This window comes from Brienomyrus brachyistius, unplaced genomic scaffold, assembly GCF_023856365.1.
Source record: "Brienomyrus brachyistius isolate T26 unplaced genomic scaffold, BBRACH_0.4 scaffold90, whole genome shotgun sequence".
In the NCBI taxonomy this organism is placed as follows: domain Eukaryota; kingdom Metazoa; phylum Chordata; class Actinopteri; order Osteoglossiformes; family Mormyridae; genus Brienomyrus; species Brienomyrus brachyistius.
The window spans coordinates 509939-518932 of NW_026042365.1; the positions used below are offsets into that span (position 1 = coordinate 509939).

Sequence of the window (8994 nt, forward strand, 5' to 3'; positions counted from 1 at the left end):
AGCCCTTTCCCGTTACATTTGAATATGTACCCAGTCAGACTGTCTGCCTGGACAAACAGATTGAAGCCCCATTTTGTTGGCTTGTCCTCCATGCACTGCTTTATCATGCTTTATCTACCTTTGGAAGCAACCATGCACTCATCAGTGGAGATATTCTGATATGGGTGGTAGTATGCTTTACGGGATATGATGTTGTCATCATGAAGGGGCTTCAATCTGAACATGGAGTCATAGCCGGGAGTCCCTTTCAGCCTGTCGTCGGTGACATCAGCCTCTGGATCACTCATGGGCAGGAAAGAAGAGATGGCCTTGAACCTGTAGCATGGTATCACAGAAGCTGGGAAGGGGTGGCGGTGCAGCTTATCAGTCCTCCGCATGTTCTTGATGTGTGCGAACCAAACCAATCCCATGTAAGTGGTGAGGGCAAGACACCTTGATGACGTTCCTTCTCACAAGGATAAAGTGTCCGTAAAAATGATATAGTTGTGTTTATAAAGGGATATGGAAATATATATATTTTTTAAATATACAAAACTATTCTATATATATGTTGTTTCCCCCATACATTTTCAAGTGGAAATGTCATCCATCGTTTGAGTAACATTGGTTGTGGAGAGAAACACAGACAGAAATGGTGGTGACAAGTATAATTTTAACAGAAAATATCACTTACATCACATAAATACGGACTACCAGCAAAACGTTTTTGCACACACTGAGATATTCCACGTTTCCATGTTACTCACTCACTCTTTGTCACGCACTGCTTCGATCCCTCCCATTCACTCTCCCCAGTATGCCTCTAACCAGCCACACCTGTTAATCATTTGTCTTGCTTCTCGTTTCAGCCCTCGTGTGACTCACTCCAGCTGCCTCTCATCTGCTCCGTCGTCAGTGGTATTAAAGTGCCTCCTTATTTCTATTTGCGCTTGTCTCCTTCCCTGCCAGGATATGATGCTCATTTACTGAAAATACTCTTGGATAACAAATAAATGTACAGGATGTTTGCCATTTGAGTACCTTAATTAGCAAGAAAATGTCATATCTTTGATTCATCAAGTAACCTCCTCTAGCAGTTACAACAGCAGAGAAGAATCAAGGCATTCTTTCTACAAGGGACATTACACACTACTTTCATGGGATGAAACAATTAATTACAACTGTTATATACCTTTTCCATGTTGAGATAGAGCCTGTAGTAAGAAAGGCAGACGCTGAGCCACAGCCCACAGAAAGTGTGCAGGGAGCAGTGAGTAAGGAGATAGAGCCTGTAGTAAGAAAGGCAGACGCTGAGCCACAGCCCACAGAAAGTGTGCAGGGAGCAGTGAGTGAGGAGACAGAGCCTGTAGTAAGAAAGGCAGACGCTGAGCCACAGCCCACAGACAGTGTGCAGGGAGCAGTGAGTGAGGAGACAGAGCCTGTAGTAAGAAAGGCAGACGCTGAGCCACAGCCCACAGAAAGTGTGCAGGGAGCAGTGAGTGAGGAGACAGAGCCTGTAGTAAGAAAGGCAGACGCTGAGCCACAGCCCACAGAAAGTGTGCAGGGAGCAGTGAGTGAGGAGACAGAGCCTGTAGTAAGAAAGGCAGACGCTGAGCCACAGCCCACAGAAAGTGTGCAGGGAATAGAACCTCAGGATACTGAGAATAAAGCCAGACAGAAGCTAGTCCCTAATCTAGCTAACCTATAATAGCATGATTAGGCTTCATCCAAACGTGCAATAATATTGGACACTGCCAAGCAGTGCTGCCATTTCCAGTGAATGAAGGAGGGCGGTCATTTCGAAAGCACTGCTATGAGAGACACAGCAGGACTGGCATATTCTCCCAGTGCTGATGCCATGTTTGTTTCAGCTGCCAACCCTTTTAAAGGAGCAGGAAGACAAGAGACGTAACAGCTGGAAAACAGTGGGGTTCAGTCAGCAGAGACCTGATTGAGAAAGATGTTCCAATCAACCCCAACAGACGTTTTCCAGGACGTGGCAAAAAGGAGATTCTGCCTTAAATGTGATCAGGATCTACAGATCAGTACATCTGTCTGCTCTGTTATGCTTCAATTGAACATCATTTGTTATCACACAGTTACATTGCTTGTGTGGCTCTTTTGGCGGGGCAGTTATTCAGCAGCACTGAACCCTCAGTAGTCATTATAAGATGCTGTCTCTTCCTGTGTGTCCATGTAGGAAGGCACTGGGACAGGGCTGACTGCAGGGGCCCGTGACCCAGAGCTTGGCCACAGCAGCGATCTGCTGAGACAGCTGGGACCCCATCAGTGAGAAATAAATCAGCTTTTGGTGCAAAACCAATAAGCAGCTATAGATTACAAACTGGTGTTATTTGTTATAAGCATGACTTTGTTGTTTTGCGTAATAAACCTTTGCGCATCCATCCTTCACCGTCCACTTGTCCAGGGTTCGGATCGCAGGGGTAGCAAATTCAGGAGGGATACCCAGATCTCCCTGTTCCCAGCCACCTCTTCCAGCTGTTTGGGGGGGGGGGGTGCCGAGACATTCCCAGGCCACCCGAGAGATATAATCCCTCCAGTGCGTCCTGGGTCTGCCCCGGGGCCTCCTCCCTGTAGGACCATGCTAGGTGTCCAAACCACCTCATCTGGCTCCTTTCGACGTGGAGAGCCAGCGTTTCTACTCTGAGACTCTCCCGGATATCTGAACTTCTTACCCTATCTCTAAGGGAGAGCCCAGACAATTCCCTGCAGGCATCCTTCTTCTGATTGACAGCCCCCCTTAGCTCTGGTGTCCACCATCAGGTATGGGGTTTACTGCCATGACCGGCACTGACCCCCCTGCAGTCACAGCTCCATATGGCCGCTTCCACAATGGAGGTCTGGAACAATGTCCATTCAGACTCAATGTCCCCAACCTCCCCCGGTATGCAGTTGGAGTTCTGCTGGAGGTGTGAGTTGAAGATCTGGCAAACAGGAGCCTTTGCTAGACGTTCCCAGCAGACCCTCACTATGTACTTGAGCCTGCCAGGTCTGACCGGTCTCCTCACCTGCCACCTGAGCCAGCTCACTACCAGGTGGTGATCAGTTGATAGCTCTGCCCCTCTCTTCACCCGAGTGTCCAAGACAGAAGGCCGAAGATCAGCTGATGCGATTATAAAATCAATTCCTCCCAATCATCCCCCTCCAGGCCACACTGTTGTTGCCCACGTTAGTGTTGCAGTTCCCCAGCAAAACGATGGAATGGACTCCAAGAAGGCTGGGTACTCTGAACTGCCATTTGGCAGATAAACACAGATGACAGACCTGTCCCCAACGATGACGCATGGAGACAGCCCTCTCAGTCACTGGGATAAACTCCGCCCCACCCAAGCCCAGCATCGCTCAGTCGTCGCAACTCCAGAAGAAAAGAGTATCCAGCCCATCTCCAAGCAATTGGTTCCAGAGCCCACGCTATGTGATGAGGTGAGCCCGACTATATATAGCCAGTCACTCTCAGCATCACGCACAATCTCAGGCTCCTTCCCCAGTAGTGAGGTGAAGCTCTATGTCCCGAAAGCCAGTTTTATCAGCCAGGGATAGGTCCACCAGGGCCTCCCTTGGCCGCCACCCGATCCACAATGCACCAAACCCCTGACATTCCCCTTGCAGGTGGTGGGCCCACCTGGGGACAGTCCTACGTAACTCTTTCGGGCTGGGCCCGGCCAGGCCCCATAGGCCAAGGTCCGGCCACCAGGCACTTGCAATGGGCTCCAGGATGGGGCCCAGATGACCCTAGTCTGGGCGAGGGAAACGAGAACTTGCAATAGTAATTATTCATCAGGGGGTTTTTGGATTGTTCTTCATCTGGCCCCTCACCTGGGACCTTCTTGCCTTGGGAGATCCTACCAGGAGCACTTGCCCTAAATAACATAGCCTCCAGGGTTATTGAAGCATGCAAACCCCTCCACCACAATAAGGTGGCAATCCAAGGAAAGGTGTGTAATAAACGACGGCTGTAATATATTATTCTGTTTTGTATTCGTTTCATTAATCCTCTGGAGTCGACGGCATCGTTGGCGATGCCACGTATCTTTCTCGTGTATTTCAGTTCATAACTCGCTGAAATCGTATTGTAGAAACATGAAAAACACTGACTAAATCCGTAATCTGTCTTCTTCTCAAAATGGCAATTGTCGGAAATTTTGAAGTTTTAAAAATTAGGTTAAATCGCCAAAAAATTAAACCATGTCACCTTTCTTTGTTTTACCTGCATCGGGGGCGTGTAGTGCCGCCCTCACCTGAAGATCGCTATTTGCATTTCCGCGTATTCAAATCGTGTTTGTATGGTAATTAGATGAACAACAAGTGGTGAAACGTGATTCAGATACATCCCCATCAGCGCCATAAAAGGGAGGGATGTGGCCAAGTTGGAATGGCTCATGCATACACATGAAAGTTGCTACATATTCAATGAAGAGAGCCAGAAATTGTAACATGAGTTATGGTTTTAGAGTACAGGTTTTCTTAAGATTGAGATGAGTTTAATGGCAAATCAAATATATAAGAAATAATTTATTTACCATGAATTAAGTTTATGATATTGAATGAAATGCGTGACCATGCCCCAGTCAGTGAAAGTGTTTTCCCTACCCCTAGACCGCAGAGGGTTAAGTATTATGTACAGTACAGATTCATAAGTTAACAGCCTTAGGCATTGACAGCCTTCCCTAACTTATCTGGGACTGCTCTGTGTACAGCAGGGCTCTCTGGTACAAATTCCTGTCTGCTGACAGCCCTAGCAGACACTGATAAACAGCAATGTCCAGGTGCACCAGCTGACCATGTCCTCTAACCGCCTGAGAGTAATCTGCAACGCTGAGAATAAGGGCTCAAATAATAATTACAATGAGACTGATAAAACTCTGCTAAGGTGTAACGATAAAGTATGATGCGGTTTGTTATAGGATTTATCTTCTTTTTGAATGTCGGTTGCTGTGGTTCAGCAGGTTACGCTGTAGCTGATGTTCTGAGATCTTCATCCATGCGCCCCTCTTTAAATCTGAGCACCTGCCCCTCTAAAGGTCTCTGCACGGCCCTGGAGCTGTGACCGAAGTATTTGGGGGCAGGAGATGGATAATGGATAATGTACCCAAATATCCCACACCGGGCTACAGACCGCTTCCGCATTTGGGAGGAAGCTGATCATTTCCTGTCTGTAAATGAAAGTGAAAAAGACTTAAAGCCAGAGTCGCCATTTCAACAAGAAACACGAATAAGATTCCGGAGGATATAAAGATATTTGCTTTGCAAGGTAAGATTATAATCAACAGATGTAACTGATACAATGAGAAGGTTTAACCTGAGGCGTCAGCAGAAACATTTTGCTTTGGGTGGCTCTCAGGGCTCAGTTACCTTTATGGGGGCGGCCGCACCCTGCCGAGTCTGTTCTATGCTTCAGCTTCAAAAATGAGATAATCCATATTTAATTTGTATTATGTTGATGTGGGGTGGCCACCCCTTAAATCCACCCCTGTTTAACAAACATACTGGGATTTAATACTTCTCAGCATAATTAGATTAATTAATGTAATTTGAAAACTGTAACTAGTTGCATGGAGTAAATGCTATAGAATATTTTGTCGAATGTTAAGTGAATTAACACGTTTGTATAGAATGATATTTCATAACTTAAGCACAATGATGCCTGTGCTCAAAAGACCGGCGTTGTAAATCCCAGGCTGGACTCTGTATTTAATCAGTCATTTACAGAATAGCAGTTCAGGTAACTCGATGCTGCGGAGCCTGTAGGGGCCATGAACAGTGCGGGAAAGTAAACTGTCTGCACATTGTAGGGATTTCATGAACTCGATGTAGCATTTCATGGCCACATTAAACTAAATTGTGCGCCTGATGTAGTATGAAGAAACCCTGTGTGAGACACTACCAGGGCTCCGTAATTAAGATGCTGCGGGAATGAGTTTGTGTGCATGAATACTAGGGTTTTGTGGCAATAAATTTATTCACGCAAATCATTGCAATAAGGCACAATATTCTTATATTCAAACTTGAGAATGTTCTTCCATATCTGCCAAGTAGCCACACAAAGTTACATCCAATTCAATGTTTGTGGTCATTGAGACCCCAGTAAAACAGCCTTGATCCCATCCTCTCTCATGTGGCTCATTTTCCTCACCTGAAATGACTAAGTTACATGTCTGTCCTTCCTCTCACAGGGAATTTTATGTTTTTGTGTGACCTTCATGTTCCTGTCCATCCCTGTAACCATGGGAAGGGAAACTCCACACCCAATAAGACCTGATTTTAGTGATTCTCATAAAGTACAATATATATATTACAGAAGCTTCCTTTACTCTTTGTGAAAGCATACAGATCCGAATCCTACCTTGCAGTTTACTTCTGAATTGTAAATAAAACTGCTGAGAACAATTCTCACCTTTAATTAAAGCAATAATGTCATCTTAGGTTATTTTTCTATCTTCTGTTTTGTGAAATCAAGTATGCAAACTTGTTTTTTGTGTTATTAGTTTAATTTATAGATGTGAGGAGAAATTCTTTCTGTGATGCAAAAGGGTGTGGCAAAGCCGTCTATATAACATGTCTGTCTTTCAGTTTAGGTGAAGCTGAAACTACAGCAAAAACTTGATTCACTGGTCTGAAGTTATTTTACTCTGAAGTGGATTTTCAGTGCAAGAGGTAAGTCTGCTACTCCATGGTCTCATTCTCTCTCATTCGGTTTAGAATATTACATAAAATGAACATTTTTATAATAAAACATCATTAAAAACAACCTTAATATCTGAATTAAAATGGACTGTAGTCAAATTTCATTTTCTGTCCCCTAATGAAATTGATACCAAATTGTTCTTGCTTCTACAGAAAACATCTGGCTATTAAAGCGATATTTGCTGGTTTGCAGAGGAAAGTATGGCAAGCTATACCAAACACGCTGATGACTTCTGCACGTCTTTTGAATCCCATTTGGAGTCTGACAACACATGGAGAGGTAGGAGGAGGTACGTCATGTACCATGGTACCACACGGACAGCCGCATTAAGTATTAAAAAGCACGGATTTCGGCGGTCTAGCGATGGCATGCTTGGACCTGGAGTCTATATCAGTCGGAGCTTTCAGAAGGCCAAGGCTTACCCAATAAATCTACCCGTCAATGAGCAGCGAGCTGTACTCAAGCTGAGGGTTCGAGTAGGAAAAGTAAAGAAGATCGACCGGCAGGGACACCCCCTCCAAAAATCATGGCATCAGCATGGATATGACACAGCCTGGGTACCACCCAACTGCGGAATGGTTCCTAGTGGCTTGGAGGAAGATTGTGTTTGGGATCCCTGGAGGATCGAAGTTTTAGATATAATCTATGTATAGTTCTTTATAATCTTCTATTACCTATTATGTTAAGAATCTCTCTCACTCTCTTTCTCGCTCACATGCACACACACACATACGGTCGTGTAATCATATCTTTGTGGGGACCACTTATTCATTTCTATGGGAAAAATGCTAATGCTAACTATGACAACCTTAAGCCTCATCCTACCAACAGTGGTCCCTGCACATCTCAGAGGTATAGATTTTGTCGTATCTCACAGGTGCTTTAGTTTAAAAAAAAATAATAATAATAATTGCAAGCTATTATGACTGTCAATCAATTTGTTCCCAATGATGTCACATCATTCTTTTCTATTTCTACTTTGATTAGTGCTTTTTAAAAACATAAATGTTTTGGGGTCCCAGGGAACCCCAGTCAAAAGTGCCAAATTCCGCCTATGCAGTTTTAATAAAATTAACTATTTAATCAGTTAATGTTTGCTGGTATTAATGTTGTTTATATGTTTAAAAGTTATAATGTATGGTACTCTTATAAATAGTAAAGAGTGTATAGAAAGACGTTTATGTAAATCTTATGGGTTATGGCTGCGTTTCTTTGTAGTCGGATTCATGTTCCCGACATGTTTGAAAACCTGGCAGTTTTGGGGCTTTAGTGAGGGAGTCACATAATTTTTTCTTACCCCAGTGATGCCTCATTAACAATAACCAAGCTTTAGGTTTTTTCTTGTGGAAGATACTCTGGAATAAACATTTGTTTTATCTTTCTTTTACAAGCAGTACTGTGGAGGTTTGTCTTTTTACAATAAAGTAAAAAGTAAAGAAAAGTAAATAAGCTGCTCCAACTGATGTCAAAGACGTAAGTAACAATTGCTAAATCCCCCGCATTTGCCATGGGTCCTAATTTAGAGTATCGGGGGGGGGGGGGGGGGGCATTCATTTTGAAGAAGACAGACACAGATTTACACATGTGCTCTGTCGACACCCTGAGATACTGCTGTTCCTAAGGTAAGATGATGTTCAACGTCCATCCATCCATTGTCTGCACCTGTTTGTCCTATTCAGGGATGCGGGGGGTCCAGAGCCTGTCCCAGCTACTATGGGCACAAGGCAAGGACCACCCAGGATGGGGCACCAACCCACTGCAGGGCACAGTCATACACCATTCACTCACACACCATTCACTCACACACCATTCACTCATACACCATTCACTCATACACCATTCACTCATACACCATTCACTCACACACCATTCACTCACACACCATTCACTCATACACCATTCACTCATACACCATTCACTCACACACCAGTCACTCACACACCATTCACTCACACACCAGTCACTCACACATGCACATCTATGGGCAATTTGGTAACTCCATTTAACCTCAGCATGTGTTTGGACTTTGGGGGGAAAACCAGAGTACAGGGAACCCCACCATGACCCAGGGAGAACATGCAAATTTCACACACTTGGAACCAAGGCGGAGACTCGCAGTATAAAATGCAGTATGCATTTTATAAAATGCTGAATAAGCTGACATAGTTTAAAGGTGATTTCATGTTTATCAAAGTTTCTGCTTTTTACCAACTGTATGAAGTAATTTTATTTTTATAGAAAATCAACTCATTCAATGGACAGACAGATACATGATGAGCATAAACTCTGTGAGTAATTATCAAGTCTAG

The 8994-nt window shown here is 44.2% G+C and overlaps 1 long non-coding RNA gene across 2 annotated transcripts; it reads left to right on the forward strand.

Moving 5' to 3' along the window:
• The first annotated feature begins 5145 nt into the window (after positions 1-5145).
• On the forward strand, positions 5146-8078 carry LOC125727176 (uncharacterized). Of its 2 annotated transcripts, none has more exons than XR_007388586.1 (3): positions 5146-5251; positions 6571-6654; positions 6838-8078. It is a non-coding gene; the product is annotated as an uncharacterized LOC125727176 (long non-coding RNA). The 2 variants fall into 2 exon arrangements; XR_007388587.1 differs by having other exon boundaries at positions 6878-8078.
• The last annotated feature ends 916 nt before the right edge of the window (positions 8079-8994 follow it).